This window comes from Stenella coeruleoalba (genome assembly GCF_951394435.1).
Source record: "Stenella coeruleoalba genome assembly, chromosome: 10".
NCBI classification, from domain to species: domain Eukaryota; kingdom Metazoa; phylum Chordata; class Mammalia; order Artiodactyla; family Delphinidae; genus Stenella; species Stenella coeruleoalba.
In genome coordinates, this window is record NC_137156.1 from 91406094 (window position 1) to 91431778 (window position 25685).

General features: G+C 37.7%; 1 protein-coding gene across 16 annotated transcripts in view; it reads left to right on the forward strand.

Moving 5' to 3' along the window:
- CNTN4 (contactin 4) overlaps nucleotides 1-25685 on the forward strand; it is a 958186-nt gene that overhangs the window by 215668 nt on the left and 716833 nt on the right. The gene's annotated exons all lie outside the window — the stretch shown is intronic.

Consider the following 25685-nt stretch of genomic DNA (forward strand, 5'->3'; position numbering starts at 1 on the left):
CATCTTCACTATCATTATTCTGAATTCTTTTTCTGGCAGGTTGCCTGTCTCCACTTCCTTTAGTTGTTTTTCTGTGGTTTTATCTTGTTTCTTCATCTGGTACATAGTCCTCTGCCTTTTCATTTTGTCTGTCTTTCTGTTAATGTGGTTTTCATTCCACAGGCTGCAGGATTGTAGTCCTTCTTGCTTCTGCTGTCAGCTCTCTGGTGGATGAGGCCGTCTAAGAGGATTGTGCATGCTTCCTGATGGGAGCGACTGGTAGTGGGTAGAGCTCAGTAAAACTTTAATCCAGTTGTCTGCTGATGGATGGGGCCGAGTTCCCTGCCTGTTGGTTGTTTGACCTGAGGTGACCTGGTACTGGAGACAGCAGGCTTTTCGGTAGGGCTAATTGTGGACTCCGGGAGGGCTCATGCCAAAGAGTACTTCCCAGAACTTTTGCTGCCAGTGTCCTTGTCCCCGTGGTGAGCCACAGCCGCTCCCGCCTCTGCAGGATACCCTCCAACACTAGCAGGTAGGTCTGGTTCAGTTTCCTATGGGGTGACTGCTCCTTCCCCCTGTTTCCTGATGTGTGCACTACTTTGTGTGTGCCCTCCAAGAGTGGAGTCTCTGTTTCCCCCAGTCCTGTCAAAGTCCTGCAGTCAAATCCTGCTAGTCTTCAAAGTCTGATTCTCTGGGAATTCCTTCTCCCGTTTCTGGACTCCAGGTTGTGAAGCCTGATGTGGGGCTCCGAATCTTCACTCCAGTGGGTGGATTTCTGTGGCTTAAGTGTTCTTCAGTTTGTGCGTCACCCACACAGCGCTTATGGCATTTGATTTTATTGTGATTGTACCCCTCCTAACATCTCATTTTGGTTTCTCCTTTGTCTTTGGATGTGGGGAATCTTTTTTGGTGAGTTCCATCATCTTCCTGTTGATGATTATTCAGCAGTTAGTTATGATTCTGGTGCTCTCCCTATTATTTGTTTTCTATGTGTCTTATGTCAGTTTTGTTTGTGACTCTACTTATTTTTTCCATTTCCATTATCTTCCCTGCAGTCCAGGCCTTCACCTGGCAGGAGCTCAACAGAATACCCGACTTGGTTTAGGTAGGTAGTGTCATTACAGAATGGAGTCCTAGTGATGTCAGTTTTTCCAGTATGCCAAAAGAAGTTAGAATTGTGAATTTTTTTGGTTTTACTCAATTTTAAACTTTTGGAAACTAATTTAGATTTTAAAAGCATTGTTGTGGATCGAGCAAGCTATATTTACTGGGCAAACAGAGTTAAGGAGAAACCATTTGCCGCCTGTATTTTCCATATTTGGAAGGTCTCCTGGACAAGCTGAAGTCTGGCATTCTTGCTTCTATATGTTGTCTTTACACACTTAAATAAGTCCTGCTTACCTATAAAATAGTATGAAACAGTAGTAGTAAAAACTAACTTTTATTAAACACTTGATAGTATGTGGGTACTTTCATGTCATAACTCTTTTTATGCTAACATATTTCAGTTGCCAGATGGAATATGTGAAAAATTTATCAGAAACCAGTTAAACACCTCAAGAGCTTCTGAATGTTAGAGTTTTGGGAACCAGCTGCATGAGTGGGAAATATATTCTGGATTGAGACTTCGTGATAAAAGGGACAAGTGTTGGACATAACAATCAAATGACTTGACTTTTGCCTGTCTTCAACTAAATTTCTAGGTGCTTTTCAAGTTTCCCACTCTTAAAGAGATGCATTTCCATGAATGACATTGTGGTGCTTTGATCATGAATGACACTGTGGAGCTATGGAACTACCTGAAGAAACTTCTACCTAAGTTTTTGCCATCAGTACAGAATGTACAGGGGAAAACAATGCAGTTTGTCTGTCATTCACTATTCCTAAAAGTGATGTCTTCTATGACTTACAAAGCTACTAGAGAGACATTTATAGCATGAGGATTTGCATTCCCACTTTTTCACCCTAGCACATACTGCTTCATCATATAACGGCCTTATTTTTAGTTTGATGCCATCAGCTGTAGCAAATGTTCGACCACTACTTGCTCCCTTTAAACATGGTTTCTTTCATACCCCAGTAGCATATTAAGCATCTGTGTGTCTTTAGGTGTCCCTTGATACTTTAACTAAAGTTACCATGGTTATCTGTGGATATGAAAGCCTTTTAACACTCCACCATCTAGGACTTGCTCTGTCTCTGCTCCCACTTGTTTTATCTTATCCTATAGAATTAGAAGGATTGCCATTGAAATGTTATAAAATGTTCTTACTGTGAGTGCTCAAGTGCACAAATCTGGTTGACTCTCAAATGATAGGTATTCAACCTGTCTTTCAATGCAGTGAATGTGTTTTGAAATTTTCACGTTGATTTATAAACAGAAAGCCTCCCTTGACTTTATCCTCCTGTTTTTCACACTTTTTTCCTTCTTAATGAATGAAAAATAACAGCTAAGGAATGTAGCCTAGAATGAAAACATCAGAAACAGAGAGGCAGACTGAATCAAAAACATACCTACCATTCCTCCTTGAAGTGACATTAATGTCTTAATGAATCTGACAAATTTCAATGAATTTCTAATTGAAGGCTGTTTCTCCATTCCTGATTCAAGCTGTCCCACCTAGCAATAGCAGCAGGAATGAGTCATAGTCTCTTCAGAAAGGAAAGCACTGTGGATGAGTCGGTGATGTATATTTTCCCTTGATTTGAAATGCTCTTACTTCTGTCTTTCTGTCAACCTGAGATTTTGATTTGTAATTTTACATTGATTTTAATTTACTTCATTATTTTCTTGGAACCATTGAAGAAATATATCAAACAGAAACGTATTTGACAAGAATCAGAGAGGCCTTTCACTGACGCAGGCACTGTTGGGTTTTCCTTCTATTGAGGCTTTTAATAACTCTTTGCCGTTCTACTTTTTATCATCTGCAGTAAAAGTAGTGAATGGAGCATTACTTGAAACAGTCTTGTCAGAGTGCAGCTGTGCACCTGTGAGAACAAATAACTGATGCTCTTCCTGGTCACTCAGCAGGAATAACATTTCAGTAGGTTTTCTTCAGTGCTCTGACATGCTCAGGGGAGTGAGGAGTGTGCATCTCGTCTTGCGTCTACACAGCAAGTTTGTTATGTCAGAGCAACGGCTGGTACACATTTATAATACTTTGGAAAACCGTATGAATAGACAATTATTTGGAAAATTGCTCATATGAAGAGTAGTTGAATAGAAATATGTTTTCCAAGCAATTATATTTCTTTGTTAAAACTCTTTGCCCTTCTTCTAAACATAACAGAATATTTCAGGCAATCCTTTGATATTTTCCAGAGGTATGAAATTCAGAGGATTCTTTTTTTTTTTTTTTTTTTTTTTTTTGCGGTACTCGGGCCTCTCACTGTTGTGGCCTCTCCCATTGTGGAGCACAGGCTCCGGACGCGAAGGCTCAGCGGCCATGGCTCACGGGCCCAGCCGCTCCGCAGCATGTGGGGTCCTGCCGGACCGGGGCACGAACCCGTGTCCCCTGCATCGGCAGGCAGACTCTCAACAACTGCACCACCAGGGAAGCCCCTCAGAGGCTTCTTAATCAGGGATGTGTATCTGGTATAGTGTAAGCACTTAAGAAATAGTCATCGATTGGGTGTATGAAAAATGTGAGGGTTTCATGCCATGAGAAAAAGCAGTTTTTTAAGCTAAAGGGAAAAGTAAAGAATGAATTTTATGCAATATTCTTATTCTTACTGTCTTTCTGGGTACATGGTAGGGTTGTACTTCTCCCAAAAATGAGGCCAGACCAACTGCTGTGGCCAATGGAATATGAATAGAAGTGACATGAATCACACTTGGATTAAAACAGCTTTAAAAACCAGTGCCTAATTTACTTCCCTTCTCACTGTTGTGGAGATTTTGGAAATGTTTGTTGATACTCTCTTTCATGCCCCTGAATAATTGTGGTAAACAAACATTGCCAACAAACATTAGACATAGAGCATGAATCAGAAATGAATTGCTTTAAGGCCTTGATTTTAATCATATTGGGCTATAACCTAGCTGTTCTGGCTGATTTAAACATCTTAGTTATCAGCTAATTTGTTACAAAGATCTACAGGAAATTCTGCATCCCAGTAAGCCAGGAGGAAATCCATCCTGGTAGATCCTGAAATCTGTGTAATATAATACTCGTGATTCTTCATGTAAAAGGTGATGTGACCCAGATGGTTCAGTCCTTTCTAATAATAAAATTTGTGCTTTCTGGAATATTTGTGTTTTGTAATACAAATCACATCATAAGTACAAAGAACATAGTTTTTGGAAAATAAACTAATTTTTTTCTCAAATGTTACAGAAACCTGTATTTTCAGATGAGTTGACCTACACCAGGTATTTTAGGTGCAAGCATCTGGGTTTTTGGGTTGTTTTTGTGTGCCTGTTTCTGTGTATGTGTTTATGACTGAGATTGTTTTCATATATTGTGGACATAGATAAAATACGAACTAAAATTAGAAACTAGAGTCACATACTATTAAGCACATGACAAAAATAAAAGCACTACATGTCAAAGCCTGTGAAGTAGGACCAAAATTGTACTTGCAGGCAAATACATAGCTTTAAATAAAATGTCATCATATGACATATTATTAATGAAGTTAAGTTGATGTTCAACTTGAAAAGTTAAAATAGATAATAAAGCTATAAGAGTAAAGAAAATAATGAAAACATCATTAAATAATGCAAAACCAGAAAAGAGATTAGATAAATCTGAGAGCTGTGACTTAAAAATCAAGACATACATAAATTGCTCAAATGTCTCATGCACAAAAAATAAGGAAAACATATACACTGGATTCATAATTATAAGGTGGTTATATCAATACAGAAGATATTAAAAATGTTAGATGAATGATTTTTTTGAGCAATACAAATTATATAAATTGACCCAAGTAAAAAAAAAAAATAATAATCTGGAAAAAATGTAAAATTTGTCATAGTTATCCCCAATGGGATGACACTGGGATGCCATCTTAATGGATAAACCACTTCAAATTAATGATACGTGTGTACTTTATGTTACATAATTGTTTCAGAGCACGGAAATAGAGGGCAAACTAACAAATGTCCTTTATGAAGTGGCATAATCTAGAAGCACCTGGTGCAGAGTCTGACACTGAATAAAAGTCAGTGCTTTTGGTGTTGATGGTGGTGATTGTGAAACCTCTGTCAGACTAGAGGCATGCGCAATGCTCTTGTCTGAATGTTTGTGTCCTCGACATTTATATGTTGAAACATAACCCCCAAGGTGATGGTATTAAGATATGGGGCTTTTGGGTGTTGATGAGGATATGAGGGTAGATTTCTCATGAATGGTAGCAGTGAGCTTATAAAGAGACCCTATGGAGAACCCTAACCCCATGTGAGGATACAGTGAGAATTTTCCTCAAATATAGAACTAGAAAATATGTTCAGATACACTGAACTGGCCTATTTTTAGCCAATTAGGATTTTCCTTATATAACAGAAGAATTCATGGATCAAGAATCAGGAGGCTTCAATTCGCGTTATGGAATTACCAGGGATGATTGTTGGTAAATCATTTAGTTTGTGTGACTCTGAGTTTCCACCTGCAAACTATAGGCTCTATTAGTAATTAATTTTGAAGACGTGGCTTATCTTCTTAATATGACATATTTCCCTTTTTTTGCATCATAATTTCATGTTACTGGTGAAACCAGTAACATGATACATTGATAGATAGCTACATTGATAGATAAAAATATCAGTAGACTATTTGGTGAGTTTTCAGTAAGTAGATATTAAACACTCTGATGTTTAAAGTCTTTCATTATACATGATCTGTATGTATTAATTCATCTGTTTGACAGTAAAATTTCAGTTTGAAAAGGACATTCCCTTTCAAGATATATTTGAGGCATACCCCCTACTTATCTGTCTTACTTAAAGTCTAGAAGGTCAAATTATACTAAATGATTGGAGAAAAAAGTCTTAAAGTGTAGATTGCTGATGATTTAAATAATTGTAACAGACACATTAAAACTCCAGTTTATGGTAAATATTCTGACAGCCCTTTCCCTGAGGGAATGCTCCGTAACAGAGGCATCAGCTGTGATCTATTGTGAAGTTGTTTTTATCCATTTCATCCATAAGTAAAATGTAAACCATCGCATATCATACCACATCTTCCCAGTAACGTGAACATTGCAGTTGCCCTTTGAAAGGTTTAATTTATCCATAGTTATCTTTTAAAGGTGTATTGATACAAACTTTTAAAGTAAATAACTCAAAAAAGGAGAAAATACTTGCAAGTTACATTGAGGTTGAGCCAATGTGTATCTTCCTTTGATTTCTCTTTCAGGACTTCTTTCCTCCTGCCCACACCTTCCTTTCATCCCACAAACAGGAACACTACCACTTTCCTTATTTTCTCTGCTGTTAGTCGCCACGTTTAAACTCGCAGACCTCTAAGTCACTCATTTCTAAAACAGGTGTCATAATAGCAGTCTTCCCTATTTCTGTGGACCACACGGCAGATATTTCTCAAACACATTGTATAGTTTCTGTATAAATGTGAGGTATAGTGCTTCCCACTGAATCTAGACCTGACAGATTATCATAAAAAGGACAAATGTACGTTTCTGAACTCAATTAACAGTGGTACTTGTTTGTGAAGCAGTTGGTGTTTCTTTTAGCTTAACCTCATTAATTTATGTAAGAAGCAGATATCTATGTTGTTTATATTTTAGTATAAGCTAGCAACCAGAGGATTCATCAGAATAATAGCTGAAGTACTCAGAAAAATCAATAGCTACTTTTTTAATCCAGATCTTTATCCTCACCCAGAGTGAGTGCTGGGCACCACTGTCCAGGTTATCATTCCTGGATGGACCCTCTCCTACTCACACTCAGATTGTAACTGGTGCTGGCGCAGTGGATCACCAAGCCATTCCTTTCCGTGTGTTCTTTGGTCTACCATTCTGTTCTAATGGGCAGTCATAGTTTCTAGTGACGTCAGAAGCTTTCTTCTAGTTAATCTGTCAATTTTGCTCACACAGTGTGGCTGCTATGAAAGAAATTGGAGCTGTTACACTCTGTGCTTTGATACAGTTGGTAAAATGCAACGTGGGAGACAGTAAACCAAACACAGCATGCTGGTAATTTCTTTAAAAAGACTGATGTGCTAGCCCTCAGAGTCTGTGGCCCAGGAAGCTAGCATCCCTTTTTTCTGAGAAGAGTAATATTGTTTCAAAGCATTATCTTACTTTCGCATCAACAGTACACATGTCTTCGGTATGTCCTCTAGGACTCCATTCAGAACACTTTGTCTTTTAACTTCATTTTCCCCGTTGTTTTGTATTTCTCTCGATTTAAGTCAAAATTAAATTGAGTGTTAATCTTAGTGTGATCTGGTACATTAAAAGTGACAGCTTGAATATGCTGATATATCATCATGTGAATATACATCCTGTATATACTGAAGGACCTAATGTGCTGGAAATACATATTATTAGAATTATCCTTATCAGAAAGGTAACTTGTACCAGAAGAGCTTGACCCTGCCTCCATCAGAAATTGTCAGAATACCTGGGATGTAGCAAAGTGACTTTTAACACATCAGCATTGCTCTCCCTTGAATAGGATGACTCTGTTCTTCTCCACTGAAGCATTTCTAAGATTAATCCAGATTTTGGTATATTCCTCTCCTCCTAATGTGAGAGCTGCACCTACTCGTTTTAATTGAGAATGCTTAGGGGTGTGTGGTACCATTTCAGTGAGCAGATTTACTTACTGTTTTGTATCTTTAAGTTGTCTGCTTACGTTATAGAGAAGCTTACTAAGTCGCTCTCTATTGTAATAAAATAATTTTGTAAGTACAGATTTGTGCCTGCATATTAGTACTATTTAAAATTTTGCAATTTAATTATACATATTCAAAGGAAAGAGGGAAGATTCAAAAGGAAGAGAAATGAAAATTAATATTTATCCATAATTATCAAATGTATACTAGGGTCCAAGTATTGTCCCGTATTATATATATATTATTTAATATTCACAACTACCATATAAGAGAAATATTACTGTTAATGATTTTAGACATCTAGAACATCCAGAGATATTCAGGAATGGTAGCCAGTAAGTTGAGTGAGACTTGCCTAGAAACCACATTTTCCCGGTCTCAAAGCCTGTATTCTTCTGGGCTACTTAAAAAAGAAGAGACTTTTCAAAGGAGAGTTCAACTTTTTCAATGGCTTAAAAGTTACTTTTATTTTTATAATAAATATATATATATTTATATTTGCAATAAAATAATATAGTTATACAATTATTCCTATTATGAATATAAAATATAACTTTTTACAGTTCTCAAGTAAGATTTCAAGAACATTTGGTTTGTCCATCATAATACATCTATTTATTAGGCATCATTACCTCTATTTTACTTACTTTAAAAGTTGGTCTTGGGACTTCCCTGGTGGTGCAGTGGTTAAGAATCCACCTGCCTATGCAGGGGACATGGATTCGATCCCTGTTCCGGGAAGATCCCACATGCTGTGGAGCAACTAAGCTCGTGCGCCACAACTACTGAGCCCGTGCCCCTAGAGCCCGTGCTCTGCAACAAGAGAAGCCGCTGCAATGAGAAGCCTGCGCGCCTCAACGAAACGTAGCCCCTACTCGCCCCAACTAGGGAATGCCTGCGCGCAGCAATGAAGACCCAACGCAGCCAAAAAAAAAAAAAGTGTTGGTCTTCTACAATCTGTCAGAGTTAGAGAACAAAAGGAGAGAAAGTGCCTTAGCAAAGAGAAAGCTGGAATGAAAATCAAGCAGGTTGTAGGGGGTATAATTCCGGAGTGAGAGTTAGACTGAGGCTCTGTTCTTCTCTCTGTGCTTCAGGATCTCTAGATCTTCGTTTCCTCATGTATAGAATGAGAAGGTGGAACTTAATTATCTCTCGTGACCCTTCAAGCTTTAAAAATGTTCTGCTCTTTGTCAGCGTAACTAAGATGTATTAATGTGGTTTAGAGAAGGAAACTTTGGTCCCAGCTACTTAAAACTCATCAACACAAATGATAGGAAACAACATCAGTGATGATAGGGGATAGGGAATCCTGAACTAATACAGCTTATGTGTCATAAATCAAAACGCTTTATGATTTTTATTTCAACCAAGGTTTTAATATTTAGTTTCAATTGCCTTTCCCTTTTAACATCTACATTCCACATTAACATCGAGTTAATATATATTTGCTGTGTATCCCAGGTGGATAAATGTTCTTGTAGTTGACCTTCATGAAATAACTTTATTGGTATAGTTAAGGTTAATGGCACATTAATTTTACTCAAGACATCAGTCAGTATTCCATTTTAATTTACCATGTTAATAAAGACTACCATTCTAAGTTGATGGTGTCAGTTTTGGGATGCCGTAAATTATCGTGAAGCAAATATCAATGTAAACTCCAAACCATGTATACTGCTGACTTCTAAAATCATTACTGCCGGTGCACAGGAAAAAGAAACACAGGAGTCTACATTTGGTTGATAATTCCTTCATAGCTTACGCTCAGTGATTTTCTGTAGGCAGATTGCATAAGTGCTCCCTGAGTTAACTTGCTCCAAAGGGAACAATAGTGATAATTAAGAATAATTACAATAGCAACAGTGAAACTCTCTTTAGAACATTCTAGATATGTTTCACTTCTAAAATATTTATATTTCAGTAAAACAGCCAACGTTAGAAGCTCAGGGGAGAGGTCTGAAAGAAACGGTAGATGAATCCACGTGGAGCCACGCTGGGTTGCTAAATTCTCAGAATGGAGAAATACCAGATGATGCGGGAACTGTCAAACACAGGCTGAGCAGGCTCCATCTCATAGCTCTGAGGGGACCCATTTTAATTGACAAGGCACTTTAATTCTTATCTCCCTCATAAACACATACTTGCTTGAAGCATTGTCCCAGTTGTGAAATGTGGTTTGGACCAATTGCAGATAGCACAGTCATAAAAAGCTTTATCTCAGGAGTCACATAGATAGTGGTTCAAAGTTCACCTCCACCGTTAGCCATGTGCCCCCATGAGAGTTATCTGAAACTCTTAGTTTCCTTAGCTTTAAATGGAAATAACAGTTTGTCCCCAAAGAACGGCCATGAGAGTTCAATAAAGTAATATTACGTGAGTGACCAAGACTTAGTAAACATCTTAGAAATGTAGAGTTCTGCAATTGTTTAAATTAGAAGAGCTGCTATCTTAAAATAAGGTTTCCAAAATTTCATTCTTGGGTATGCAGTTACTGTAACATTTAGCAATATTTGTTTTCAGTACCATTATTTTGTTAGTATTTTTATTTATATCAGCTTTAAACCTACGTTCCTTTTGTTCTTAGCCTCGTCACAGCTAGATTGCCTCTGAAGTCGTCGTTTTATACAATCTAGTATCTCAGTTTTCCAAATATATTGACATGGTTAAGAAGGACATTTGTGGCCACATAAACTTCAGAATCATATCTAGCTCTGCTCTGTCACTTGGCTGTTCGTGGTAAAAGAGAGAGAAGTGTCTTATGATATATAGTGAAGTGATTTGACCTTCACTTTAACTTAAACAAAGATGTAGTGAGCTGCTTTGAAAGGGAATATTATTTGTTTCTTCAAAGTCCACGTTCGTGATCTGCTGATAAGGACCAGGTATTTTGGGTGGCCATAGAAAGTTGAAAGAATATTACCAACAACTGTACTTATTTGTTGTATATGCTTTGGAAAATAACTGAAGTTCTCCAAGTGGCAGTGTTCGTATTTGTAAAAATTATCTCTACCTGTGCCACAAGGAGTCACATAAGATCATATTAAAAAAAAAAAAAGAACGCTAGATTATCTTACTTTGTAACACTTTACAGCTGTCAGGTAGTTTTTTCTTTTTAATGAGCAAAAATGAATCAAAATTCAAATAGAAAGCAGGGACTCAGATACTTTTACACCTATGATGTTAGCAGCATTATTGAGAATGGCCAAAAGGTAAAACCAACCCACATGTTCAACAGATGAATGGGTAACCAAAATGTAATATATCCATTATAATGAAATATTATCGAACCTTAACAAGGAATGGACTTCTGATATATGCTGTAACATGGATGGACCTTGAAAACGTGCTGGTGAAATCTGTCACACAAAAGGGTATTTTTATGTATTTATGTATGTATGTATGTATTTATGGCTGCTTTCGGTCTTCCTTGCTGCGTGCTTTCTCTAGTTGCAGCGAGCAGGGGCTACTCTTCGTTGCAGTGCGCGGGCTTCTCATTGCGGTGGCTTCTCTTGTTGCGGAGCACGGGCCCTAGGCGCGCGGGCCCCGTAGTTGTGACTCACGGTCTCTAGAGCTCAGGCTCAGTAGTTGTGGCGCATGGGCTTTGTTGCTCCGCGTCATGTGGGATCTTCCCAGACCAGGGCTTGAACCCGTGTCCCCTGCATGGACAAGTAGATTCCTAACCACTGTGCAACCAGGGAAGTCCCACAAAAGGATACATTTTGATAGAAAATTCCACTTATCTGAGGTTCTAAAATCGACAAATTCATAGCAACAGAAAGTAGAATAGAGGTTACCAGGGACTGAGGAGTGATTGTTTAATGAGTATAACATTTCTTTTAGGGATGATGAAGAAGTTCTAGAGATGGATAGTGGTGATGTTTGCACAACATTGTGAATGTAACTTAATGCCACTGAATCATACATTGAAAAATAGTTAAAGTGGCAAATTTTACTTTAAATTTATTTTACCACAACAAATATATATTTTAAAATGAAAAACCAAATTGAGATCCTAAGATACTGAAAATCTAAATGCCTGAAACATGCTACCAGCAATGTCTATTTTTAACTGAGGTACTAACTGTGTTTATGTAATGTTGTAAATGGATCAGAGCTTTAAAATGGAGAAAAATTTGAGGTCTCCGATTAGTGGATTTCAGATTAATGGAATACTGCAGGGTTACCAAAATTCACTCTCCTAAGCGCCCTAGCTCATTCTGGCTGCTGTCATATGGGCCCAAAATTGCCATCTCACTGGCACAGAGCCTCAGCTTGATAAGCAAAGGTATTTTTCGTGCCTGAGCTGTCTTGCCTCGGAGGGAGTGATCTGGATTGACTGTCAATAGCAGCAGACACATACCTGAAGAATCAATCTCTTCCATGTTAATTTCATAGACATGGACTGCTGGAACAATGATGATTACAGGATGAAGAGTCCTATAGGAATGCTGGCTGGGGTAACAAAATCAAGCCCCGTTAGCCTGTCTCTGGGGCACAGACTGTAAATGACAAGGAGAGAGAAGGACAGCCAGGAGAGGATTTTGAAATGGATGGAAACTGTGGGATCTGGGAGAACATATTTGCATGCCGTGGTCTCCTGGAGGTTCATGGAAGCTGGCAAACAAAAGCTCAGAGTTTTCCCATGAAGCGTCATTCTGCTTCAAGTTATATTAAGCTGTGTGTGTAGACTTTTAGATGTCTCTTTTTCTTCCATTTCTCAGAGCTCTTCGGTAGTGATGATCACCCATTCTTTTTGTTGTCAGAGTGTGCCTCAAACCAAATGAACATGTTTTGAAGCTAAACAAATAGTCCATCCATTAAGTTAAGTTTCTTTGATGCTTTATTTTATTTTTTGTCCTGGCACATTGTGGTCAAAGTAACTGTGGCATTGACACCCTGATTTGAATAAACAAGCACATATACACTCATGTATCTGTGTATACTCCCATTAGTGCATTGACTCGAATTAGAATAGTTTGAACAATATAGTATGAATATAAACAGCTTAGGGAAATAGTAAAGTTTAATACTGGGCTTAATAATATTGTCTGGGTGTTTGTAGAAATTTAGGTAGTAAACTGGCAATTCAGAGAGTGCTAGTCTAGAAAAACAGAAATTCTCAAACCAAGGTTATTTCCTTGAGATGAACTTCTCAGCGTTAGCACTGTTGACATTTTGGACTGGATAATTTTTTGTTCTGGGGACCTGTCGTGTTCAATATAGGATATTTAGGGGCATCCCTGGGCTCTATCCACTAGATGCCAGTAACACCCCCTCCACAAGTCATGACAATCAAAAATGTCTCTAGACACTGTCCATTGTCCTCTGGTAGGGAAAGGACAATATTGTGCTGAGTTGAGAAGCACTGTGTAGAGTATGGTGTAGAGTTCCAGGGCCTCAGTTTTGGCCTGGCTCAGAAAGCTTAAGTTTTTGGAACAGAAGGTGGGGGCAGAGGAGAGAAATGATGGAGAAAATAGACAATGTATCTGTAGTATTTTTCTCCTAAGACACACACACACACACACACACACACACACACACACACACACTATATACTTCACCAGATGTACGTATTCTCTGTGACATGAACTTTATCAGAACTTTCCCATTTTCTAGTCCAGAAGCATAAGACACTAACTTAAGTTGCTCCTTTCTCTATTTCGGCCAGGAGTGTTTTCTTCCAGATACTGTCTTTTGCCTTCAGTTTTAATTGTATAATTGACATTCCCTGGATTCAGTTTAGGCATAGTTGAATCCAGGGGTTCACGCTGTGCTCTCAGTAGGTGTCTCTCTGTGTGTCCCACCTCTGCTTCTCTCAGGCTGGTGCCAGGACAGAGGTAGGTGGCTCCTGAGAACCTCGAGCCTGCCCTCAAAAGTCCATAGATTAAACTTAGGGAAAAAAGTGTTTGGATCTGCTTGCGTCTTACGTGTTCTCTGGACCCAGGTGCTTTTCCAGGGGGATGAACCAGCCTGCGTTACCCAATCCCTACCCACTCCTCTCAGCCCACGCTCACTGATCCCCCAACCCTGAAAACAATCTCAAAGAGTGATTCCCCTGCAAAGCAGAGATCTTTTATTTACTCTGTAGGAGAGAAAATTAAGCTGAAATCGCTTTATGAAAACCTCCACCCCCCCCCCCAATTTTGCTCATACATGTTTTCTTATTCTTTCTTTTTTCTTCTTTTTTTTCTTTTTTTTCTTTTTTTTTGCGGTACGCGGGCCTCTCACTGTTGTGGCCTCTCCCGTTGCGGAGCACAGGCTCCGGACGCACAGTCTCAGCGGCCATGGCTCACAGGCCCAGCTGCTCCCCGGCATGTGGGATCCTCCCAGACCAGGGCACGAACCCGTGTCCCCTGCATCGGCAGGTGGACCCTCAACCACCGCGCCACCAGGGAAGCCCTTTATTCTTTCTTTTTATCTCTCTGTTTAAGTGAGGTGTTGCTTCTCTCTGCTTCCAAGGCATCCTCTTACAGTAGTTCTCAAAGTCTGATCCAGGGAACCCTGGTCAGGGTGATAACCAAGATTTTCGGGTGGCCGGTCAGATCCAAGCTATTTTTATTATAATACTAAGATGGTATTTACCTGTCACTCTCAGTCTTTCACAGGTGTACAGTAGAGTTTTTCAGAGGCTGCCTGGCATGTGATAACACGTAAATAATACTGAATGCAGAGACAAATAGGAGAATTCAGTTAATCTGCTATTGAGTCTGACATTAACACAATTTGTGAAAATGTACCAACATGCCACTCTTCTCACTATGTCTTCAGATAATATAGTTATTTTTCCATAAGACATGTTGTTTATGTTAGTGTGTAATATACTGATTATTAAAGGAATTACTACTTTTAGAAGTTTCCGTTTTAATTTCTAATATGGTAAGTATGATATACATAACCCATACAAATAAAAGCTCTTTGAGGTTCTCAGTAAATTTAAGAGTGTAACTTTTTAGGGTCTCAGTTGAATACCTGGGGTGTTCATCCAGTTTTTTCTACTCTGGCTTCTGGATCTTTAACATCTCCAGCCCTGGGAGAAAGATGGTATATGTTCATCTCAAGCTGCCCCAGTGTCTGTTCTCTGCCAGGCCTTGTGGAATCTTGCCCTTGGCATGTGCATTTTAGTTTTTAGCTGACAGCTCAAGATGTCAACAGATCCTTCTCTGTGCAGCTCCCTCCTTTTCATTACCTACCCTGGAAATTCTAAATTCCAAATAGCCCCAAAGTCCAGTCTCTACTTTACCCAGCGAGACCACATTTCCAGTGTGGGCATCACTTCCCTTTGCTGTGGTTGGGAAGGTGCCCACAGAAGTCATGTCAGGATGCACGAAGAGCTGATATCATGTGCTTCTTTTCTCTCAAAGATCAGCCTTGTGCCGTCTCTTGTCCAACACATGGAAACAGTTTCCTCAGTATTTTGTTCACTTTTATAGCAGTTTACAAGAGTAAAGTAAGTGTGGTGCTCATTACTCTGAACTGGCCAAAATTGGAAGCCTTTAATTGTTCCTGTATTTAGGTGTTTCTTTACAACAAGGGACTTACCAGTGGTCAGATGCATGCTGGATGATAGCCAAATACAGTTACTTGTCCTTTGGGGTCTTTAGGGAATCGGTTCTAGGACCTGTCCCAGATACCGAAATCTGTGGATGCTCAAGTCCCATAGTCAGCCTTCTATATCCACTAATTCCACATCCACAGTGATACAGGGCGAACTATATGTTTATTGAAAAAAAATCTGTATATTAAGTGGGCCAACACAGTTCAAACCTGTATTGTTCAAGGGTCAACTGTATATCCATATGAGGGTGGGAAAATAAGAGAACTTCTATTTATGTATTTTACATCATTTAAGATAGTGTTTAAATGTCATATATATAATTTAATAGTACAATCACATACTTTAGAGATAAAAATACATCATTAGAAGTATTTTTTTTGTGTGTTTTTCCTAACAGAAGCATGCTATCAAAAAAACATGGAATTTCTCCTACAGTATTTGAACTTTTTTTTTTTTAGAAAATTATAACATGGGTACAGAGTGAAAAGGTCAAATAATTGGGGATTAAGAAAACCATCAAGGAAATATACTTTAGCATATAGCAACTATGAGGGGAAATTGAGCCCTAACTTGGATAACCTTCTCAGTCTGAGAACTCATTCAGGTGACTTGGTCTCTTTCCAAGGACAGAACGAGGGAATAGGGTCTCACTTGAAGCAAGGATAGGAGTGACTGCCACTATCTTTGAATTAATACCATGTGCTGGGCGCTGAGCCGTTATTATGGCCTTTGTTTTACAAATGTAGAAATCGAAGCTAAGAGAGACTCCTTTGCCTCTGGTTATACAGGAGTAAAGGAGATGGCTAGGTTTGAACCAGTGTTTCTCTAACTCAGAAGCCTGTTCTCTTACTAGTTCACTAAGCTTTCTTGGACCTGGACTATATATAAAGCTTTTATCTATCTACAAAAATGTAGGACACCAAGATAATTTTTTCAAATGGTTTCAACTGTAGCAGTGCCTACCCTTAGTTAAGTCATAACTGATTTATAGTGACCTGGGGAAATTTCAAGTTGGTATGATTTACACAATCCTTACAATCAAAGTGTGCATGTCTATGTGTGTAGAGTGCTAAGTTTCTTTTCAAGAAAGCTAAAGAAATTTGCCACTGACTAGGAAAATGTTTGCATTCTTCACACACTTGTGCATGGATTTCCAGATTCATGGCTATTTGCTTCAAAAGTAGACAGAGAATCAATCCTGGAAATTATTGTATGTGTAACTCAATTTAGTAAGTTGTAAAATATTACTTCTTTCATCCCCTTTGTGCTGTTTAGTTACTATTTCATTCTTCATGGTAATAACAAAATATTCGATGATATTGTAAATACATACTGAGCTTTAAGATTCACTTTAGAGTTCAGTAGCCCTTTGTTGAGATGACACTGGTCTTTTTGCATCAGCAAGTCTCTCCCTCTATAAGGAAGAAAAACAAGTCATTCTTTGTACTTTACCTTTTGTTCTGGATGCCTTTCCCTTTCAAGATACGGTGTTGTGCAATTAATGCTTCTGTCTTTAAAAAGAACCATAACATAGATCTCTTTCTGGACCATGAACAGCAAGAGATATGGAAAAGAACACACATTCTCAAGTGTACTGGTGGGAAGTAGTACTCTTCCTTCAGAAACCCAGAATAAATCGATGTTCCTAGTGACAAGCAGGGTAATATTTGAAACCCTCCTTATTCTAGGCTCATAGATCTAATTATTCAAATAGAATTTCCCTTTTCAAGTATGAGTATTCCCCACATTTTGGACAGTTATGTACCAGGGTCATATTTCTTACCATAGCTGCATACCATCTCAACTATTGTCTACTTAACATTTTCTATAAATTTAATGGATTTTTAACTAATTGTGGATCTGAAGAATGCTTATATCAGTAATACAAATAGATGAAAACTTGGCATTAATGGAAAATAAACATACAAACAAATATATAAATATTTACACAAACATAAAATAAATACACATAGATTTACATTAAAATGTTCAGAAAATAAAAATAATGGTGTGTACCCCTAGAAGTCCTATGACCATATTTTTGAAAACTGAGATCCCCTATAATCCTTATTTATCAAGGTTCTGAAATTGGAGTTCAGAGCCCTTACCGTGGTTTCCATTATATACAAGCCGCTTATGGCTATGAACAAATTTTCTGCCTGGAGGGACCAGATTGTGAGACTCTCAGGCCTCCAAACTGTTTCCTTCACCCCACTCTCCATTATGTCATCCATCATGTATACTTGTGTGCCGTATACTTGGTATGTGCTCAGGGAGTTGAGATCTCACACAGCAATCACACAGCACACTGAGGTCCATGCAGCTATGAGAACAGGGCAGTGCTGCGCAAACTCAAGGAAAGAGTGAATCTGGGAAAAGTTACTTAACACTCATAGAGCTTACGTTACTTCTCAGGTAAAATGGGATAATACACTCTGCCTATCGAGCTGTTTCTTTTTATTTAAAAAAAAAGAAAAAAAAAGGAGGTCATAGCCTTTACTGTGTATCAGGAGGGATTCTAAAAACTTTCTAAATATTTATATAATCATCATAGCAGCCTTATGAAGCAAATAGGAATAATACCTTTGTTTAATACACAAGGAGAGTAAGGCACAGAGAGTTTAAGTAATGTGCTGAAGGTCACTCAGCTAGACAGTGGAGATCTGAATTCTGAAAGCCCGATTCTGCACTCTCAACCATTATTCCATGCTGTATTTCATCTTAAAGTTTATGAAGTTATCCATGTGAAAATATTTGGACTCTAACATCTGTAGTTACTTTCTGCAATTTTTGCTTCATTTCATTTGTCTTCCATTTCTTGGACAGAAATATAGGTATTTTATTCCCCCTGTGGTGGTAAAACTGAGATAAGTAGCATGCACTTATAGGAAATATAAAATTCCAAGTGTCCAATATATTTTAATATCACATCACATAATGTGATGTGGTGGAATGTCAAGCATTGGAGTTATATATGACTTGGGAATGCAGAGTGACAAGTTGTCATTACAACTGTGCCAAATTTTTGTGATAATGGTGAACGCTTGCAAATTTCATTTTCTGGTTTTGCAGATTGCCAACCCATTGACTCTACCCCTATGGTTTCCCAAGGGGAAAGACAATGGGATTTAGCCAAACTGATAATTATTCTTAATGGAAATTTAAAGGGCTAAAAAGCCTGCATTTGGATATGGACTTCAATCATTTGAAGAGAATTATTTTCCATCTCTATTCCTAGGATGTTGAGGCTGATGAGGTAGTTTTTCACAGCACTGAATTGTAGATGTGGGTGCCTCATGAGATAAGTCATTCAAATTATGAGTTAAGTGATAATAGTAAGTGTCTGTATTTAAAGAAGACAGGAAACAGGGTCCTGTGCATCGTGGGAGGTCTGGCAATATCCATGTCATCCACCTCCTAGATGCCAGAGCAAACCACCCTCCCCCTCCCCCAATTATGATGATCAAAACTATCTCCATACTTTGCTGAAACATTGCCTCTGTTTGATAATCACTGATTTAGAGCAATAGAATTTCTGGCTCTTTTATGCTGTAAACTCCTAAAATCAGTAACACCTTTGCACATGTTTTAAGACTTTAGATGTTTTGAGGATTGTATCTTAGGGGCCAAAATGCCAAGCTTACAGTTCCAAACATATTACAATAAAATAATTATTAATATTATGTATTCTCTACTAGTATTATCTCATAAAAATAAATTTAGGTCACATCACTGGCAGAACTTTTGAGAAATTATGTATTCTCACCCCATTTTTAATATTTATGTAATTAATCTCTCCAAATCATATCTGACAAATATAAGTTGTTATATAATTACAGACTACTTTCGAACTCAATATTTTCTTTACTTTTCCCAGTAACTCTGAGGAGGCCTTTTTAAAAAACCCATTTTATTGATTAGTAAATGGAGACTCAAGAGTATTTCTTGTGAGTTAGGGAGACCGGAAAATACCACCGTTTCGAGTAATTTTTTTTTTTTTTTTTTTTTTTTTTTTTGCGGTACGCGGGCCTCTCACTGTTGTGGCTTCTCCCGTCGCGGAGCACAGGCTCCGGACGCGCAGGCTCAGCGGCCATGGCTCACGGACCCAGCCGCTCCGCGGCATGTGGGATCTTCCCGGACCGGGGCACGAACCCGTGTGCCCTGCATTGGCAGGTGGACTCTCAACCACTGCGCCACCATGGAAGCCCATTCTGAGTAATTTTAGGTGAATAGAGTTTTCTTGCTGATTAGAACCCTCAAGTAAAGCTCTATCTTGTGTATGAACTTTTTTCCATCCTTGAGAGTAGTGCTAAAGACTCATGCCTGTGTCTTTTTCCTACTGTCCTAATTCTAAATCCACTTGCCACCATTCCCTTCTTCGATGTCACTGGTTGTTTGTCCTGGGACTTCCTGGAGGCTGGAACATATGTCTTTAGTCCCTCAGGTGAGCTGGCCTAATTATGTTTCATCAGGACAACTTGAGAAACTCAGAATCTCAAGTCCCTAACCTTACAACTGATAAGCCGTATAAGCCATTCCCATTGCTCTTCACAGTCCCTTTTCTGTCTTAAATAGATTTATAGATCTCTAGGCCCTTTAGCATCTCCCAGCCCTGTTTGTCTTGTCGACAAGACCCTAGAAATTAGGCTTCCAGAAAATGGCTCTTCAAGCCAGACTCTTGAAGGTGATGGTGCCTGTGTAACGTTGATATGAAGCCTCCTACACTGTGTAATATTGTCATCTCAGGGAGAGCCACTCCTTGTTAGCTTAAGTTGTCAGCTTTATGTTTCGGTAAAATAAATGCACATTTTCCCTACAGTAATGACTTTTCTTCTCACTTTGTGAAAACTGCAAGTACCTTGTTATCGAGAGATAATCGTGTTTTAGCAGTGCCACTTACTGTGCCCAGTGAAAGTCCCAAGGATGTGATTATCTCTTAATAACTCTAAAACCTGTTATGTATCATGTTGTATTGTTGTTTACATGGAGTGTGTGTGTGGGAACCCATTAGTGATCTCTGTGGTCGATATTATATGTCATGATAATGACAAAAGAATCAAATGACCATTTGTTTGCTTCTAGTTAGACAGCACGATTAGAAGTGCATCCCACTTCCCACTGGAAAATGCATTGAAATGTAATCTCTTTCTTAGTATTAGTTTTATAACCCGGATATTAGTACTAAATTTTGTCAAGCCAAACTAATGGAAATTCTGGAAATAAACATGGGTAATTTAATGTCTACATGACCTTTACCTCTCACAGAAAGGTCAGGCTGGGTTTTAAGTACCTGAGAAGGAAGTAAACACCCATGAGAAATACCTGCTGATTCAGTGATGGAAAATGCCATCGATAACTGAAGTAAAATAGAATATGTGTAAGGAGAAACACCTTAAACGTAATGGCCTTTGAGAATATGGACAGCCATTGAACGGCATCTCTTTCACCTCATGCTATCTTTTCATGTTCAAACAAAGCAGTAAAAACAGACATCATTTACTGAATACCTGCTGTATGCCTGATAGCTTTCATACGTTCTATCGTTTTATCTTCACAAGAACCTTGCAAGGTAGTTAATGTTCCTCATTTACAACTGAGGAAACGGAAACGGACATGGTAGGGGTTAAATGACTTGCATGAGTTCACATAGCAGGAAAGTGGTGAAGCTTCGATTCTGACCTGAGAGCCCATGTGTTTGTTTTCCACTGATTATGTAAAGGCATACTGCACAGGAGGCTTCAGTGCAATCATAGACTTGTAACTGCCGTGATCATATACATGTTTATTATTAGATACATACCTGTCTGAGCCCAGTGAAGGTGAAAGAGCCCACTGAGTGGAAAGATTCTTGTTTCTCCCTTCTAATTTTACATCCTACATCTGTGAGAACTGAAACAATTAGAGATGTCTCTTCGGGTTTTTTTGAACATTTTCATGAGTCTTATTTTCATTCCTTTACCTGTCACTTGGGAAGGATTGTTTTGTCCTGAATAAATTACCAACACACCATTTAGTTCTGAAGTATTGGGAAAGGTATAGATCAGGACATTTTGTTCTCTAGAGTAAAATGATCCTTTTTGACCCAGGCTTTACCAGCTGCTGCCTCTTTAGAGTTGCTTTTTGCCAGGAAGGTCTATGGTCATTCATGGATTTCTGGTTCTTTTGTATTGTGATATAGCCAGTGCATTTGTGTTGATACCAGCTCATTTGTTCAGAACTCTGATTTGTCCAATCTTTCTTTTAGCCGAGGGAGATTCATCCATTTATTAATTTGTTCGTGTATTAATGCCCTCTCTATTCTCACATGTGCTTTTTTATAATAAAAACCATCATTAAAATTTAAAAATAACTTAAAATTATTACAACAGCAGCTAAATGACATGGATGGTAATATTGGAAAATACAAATTTTCAGTGATTTTAAAAATTAAATATTTTGTGCATATTATGAGCTGGACACTGTACATAGATTATCTCATTCTGCCCTTATAAAAACAGTGTAAGGTGGGAATATAATTATTATGCTCATTTTATGCATAAGGAAGCTGAACTTAAAGAAGATGAATGGAATGAAAATGTTTCCTCATGTTCTTGTCCAGGGAGAGGCTATTATACAATCAGTGCATAGACGCATGGTTTCTTTGCTTGTGTAAAGCAGCACAAAGGTGGTATGGAATAATTCCTGTATTTTTACCCCATTTCAAGGAATGGACTTGGATGTCTGTCTACCTGATTTATCTCTGTGTATGCTGGCACATCTGAAGGGAAGTTTTAACTAAGTCACTTTACCCCTGATAAGAATATGGCTAGTCAACTTTTCTTCCAATACGGACTGAAAAAACATTTCCTAATTATTAAATCAAAAACTTCTCAATATCTACCTAGGCATCAATAGAAATATCTTTTTAAGACCAGCCATGAAAATACACTATGGAAATTGAACTTAGTTTTAGTTGCATCCCTTACTATAACTTAGTTTTTAAGTTGGATTCATTCATTCAGTCAGCACACATTTAAAGAGCACATGTTTTAGACCAGGTTGTACTAGGCTCTGCAGCTGCAATTTGAAGAAGGCGACAAATTAAGACAGGTAACTGTTTCCCCACAATAAATGATGTGTGTTTGTGTGTGGTTTGGGTGATAAATATATTGTGATTGTTGTTATGCTGAATATAACAGGAGCACGAGATCCAGTTTGGAAATACTATGGTTTTGTTAAAAGGGTTATTTCAAAAATATTAAGCTATTACTCTGTTACATTTATTTAAATGATTTTTGTTTGTTTTTTTGGGGGGTGGTAGAGTAGTAAATTTATGATGACAGCAAACCCTATGATGTAAGGGACCTTGTTGTGTTTCTTCTCCTAGTAATATTTTTGATTAAATGAATAAATGCAAACGTAAAAACTCTTGGCCTATAATAGTAAAGAATAGCTGACTATGATTCATATTCAGGAGCCAGGAAAATTTGTGTATGGGGATTTCCTTGTAAATAAATGGATAGCATGATGGACTGATTTTTGTTTGTTTCTATCTGTTTTTCACCTGTATGTTTCCCTTAGTTTCTTTAGACACAAAGATGAGACTTGATATTATTCATGGAAAGCTTGCCTTCAGTGGGCTTATTTCTTGACAAGCAATTGTTTAGTTAAGATGCAGAAACCTGCTCTAGCTGACAGAAATAGAAGCGCTATTGAAACCACATGCCAGGCAAAACAATGGCCCTCTCAGAACAGAAAACTAGATAAAACCTGACCTCATGCGGACATGACTTGAAAGGTGGAGAGATGTGGCTACTTCTCACCTCTTTTACCTTATTTTCATTCTCTTATTTCTCTTGGGGATGAGGAATAAGGGTATATGTTATCTCAACTCTCTCTTTTCTCAGAATATTTGATTAATTCCCCCATTCTCTCCACAGACTGGCTTCTTTGCCAGTTATTCCACCTTTACGTGCTTGGACCTCTTGTTGCGATTCAATGTCTCTGAGAGACTCTTACCGGCTTAATATGGGTTGAGTGTTCATGAGTGGTTCAAAGCTGTAGCCAATTAGGGTGAATCACATAGTGCGTGTGGCTTTCCTTTTTAGGAACTATGGGTAGGGCAAGTTCTTTTAGAAACAGACGTCCGTTCAGAGGCCTTCATGGGTAAATCTCAGATATTCCTCCTTACTTTTCCAACCTTCCCATCCTGCTTTCCATTCTCTGTGGCATCATTCTTTGCTTGGTGGCACCTAACAAATCTGATAAAGGTATTCATGATGTTAGCCCATCCAACAGGTAAATTCTTTTGACTATGTTTCCGTCAGGAAGCAATTCCTAAAATCAAAGGGGGGGGATTAGTGCTAAGTGTTCTAGACAATGGGGAAATTCTTTGAAGTATGTACTCATTTGTCATGAGACTATTCATAATGGATGAGAAACTCTTAACATTAATATCAAGTTACTGGTTACCATATGCCAAGTAGTAGACTGAATACTAATTGCATTATGTTACTCACTTTTCAGTTGTTTTTTGAGGCTGAATAACATTATCCTCCCCATCTTATAGGTGAAATCGAGGCTTCCCATGGGTAGTAAATAATTGAACCAATATCCCGTCCCAGGCAGCTTTCTCAGAGATTGTGCTTTTAAACAAGTGGAACATAATTATACTTTAATGAATAAAGTTACAGTCTGTTTTCATTTCAAGTCTGTGTCATTCCAGTGGATAAATGTAATCCTTACTTTCATTCTGTGAGGAAAAAATAAAAAATAAAAAAAATATATATATGTATATGTATATGCCAAGATTGTAGTAATAATTGAAAAGAAAGAACGAAACCTTGACCAAAGTTTTTTCATTTTTGTTTTTAGGATAATTCTCAGTTTAGCTGTTGTTTCTGATATGTAAGCTGGAGTTGCAAATGGTGCCAACAGCTATAAACAGAGCTTTACCTTCTTACCAGTGGGTATCCTTAGTGTAAGAAAATAGTCAGGCTTTGAGGCACATACACATATATACGGCTGGTGACCAACCATATTAAAATAAAACAAATAGTGATATAGTTATGATTCATGGTGAAGTTGATAGCATTTTTTTCTATTTCATAGGAAGCACCTCCTTAGATTTGTTAGAATAATTTGTGGCACTTTATTTTTGGAGAATATGTAAGAAAGGAAAGAAAAATAATTACATTCTTAATATATGAACAATATAAAGAACACATGTTTGGTTCTTACCTTCCAGACATTATTGATACTAACCTGAAAGTAAAGGTAGTTAGGTACTTAATAAAGTGATGAACTATTATGGTACCCAGCAGGGGATAGCATAAGATTAAGAAGTGATAAGGTATTTATGGCTAGTCAAGAAAATACTATATTTCTATCCCAGTCAAATATGCTATGTTTCAATGTAAATTAGATGAGAATATTATAGTTAAATATATTTTTGAGTGGCTAATTTATATATATATATATATATATATATCTACATAAAATGATATTTTCAGTTATAAATATTTTCAGTTATAAAATATTAAAAGAATCATTTTACTCAGAAGTAAGGTTAACCATAGTAGAAGCTTGGTTAGCAGTTACACACATATACATAAACATGAAGCTACGAGTATATACATTTACTCTTAGTAATATCATGTATATATTTTCCTTAGAAAAAGTATTACTTCAAGGAAGAGTACTCCCAGGTAGAAAATTATTTTGCAATTAACTTGGTGGATTTAAGAGAAGATATAATGCCATATTTATTGGAAGAGTTTTTTTGTTTTTGTTACCTTCATTTTACATATTTATAAAACTAACAAAAACAATAGGATGCCTTCCAGTTCATTGCTTATCTTTTTGTTATTTAAATCAGTTTGTAACATATTTTGTTAGGAAATGGTTGCTCTTCGTGAATTTGAATCCCATAGAATGTCACAGGCTCCAAGAGCTAGTAAACTAACAAAGAAGGGATAGAGTGGTGAACTGACTTGTCAGTAGTCACATGGCAAGTCACATAGCTAGTTTGATTTGGTTTGTTCATTTACTTTGTTTCTCTTGTTTATTAGTTTTTTATATCCTATATATAAAGTATGAGAGAAGTCATACAGTATTTGTCTTCCTCCCTCTAACTCATTTCACTTAGCATAGTACCCTCCAGGTCCATCCATGTTATTGCAGGTGTCAAGATTTCATCTTTTGTAATGGCTGAGTAGTATTTCATTGTATGTGAATCTTTTTTTATCCATTTATCTGTTCATGGGCACTTAAGTTGTTTGCATATCTTGGCCATTTAAAATAATGCCGCAATGAACATAGGGGCGCATGTGTCTTTTTAAGTTGGTTACCAGATGGGAAGGGGGACA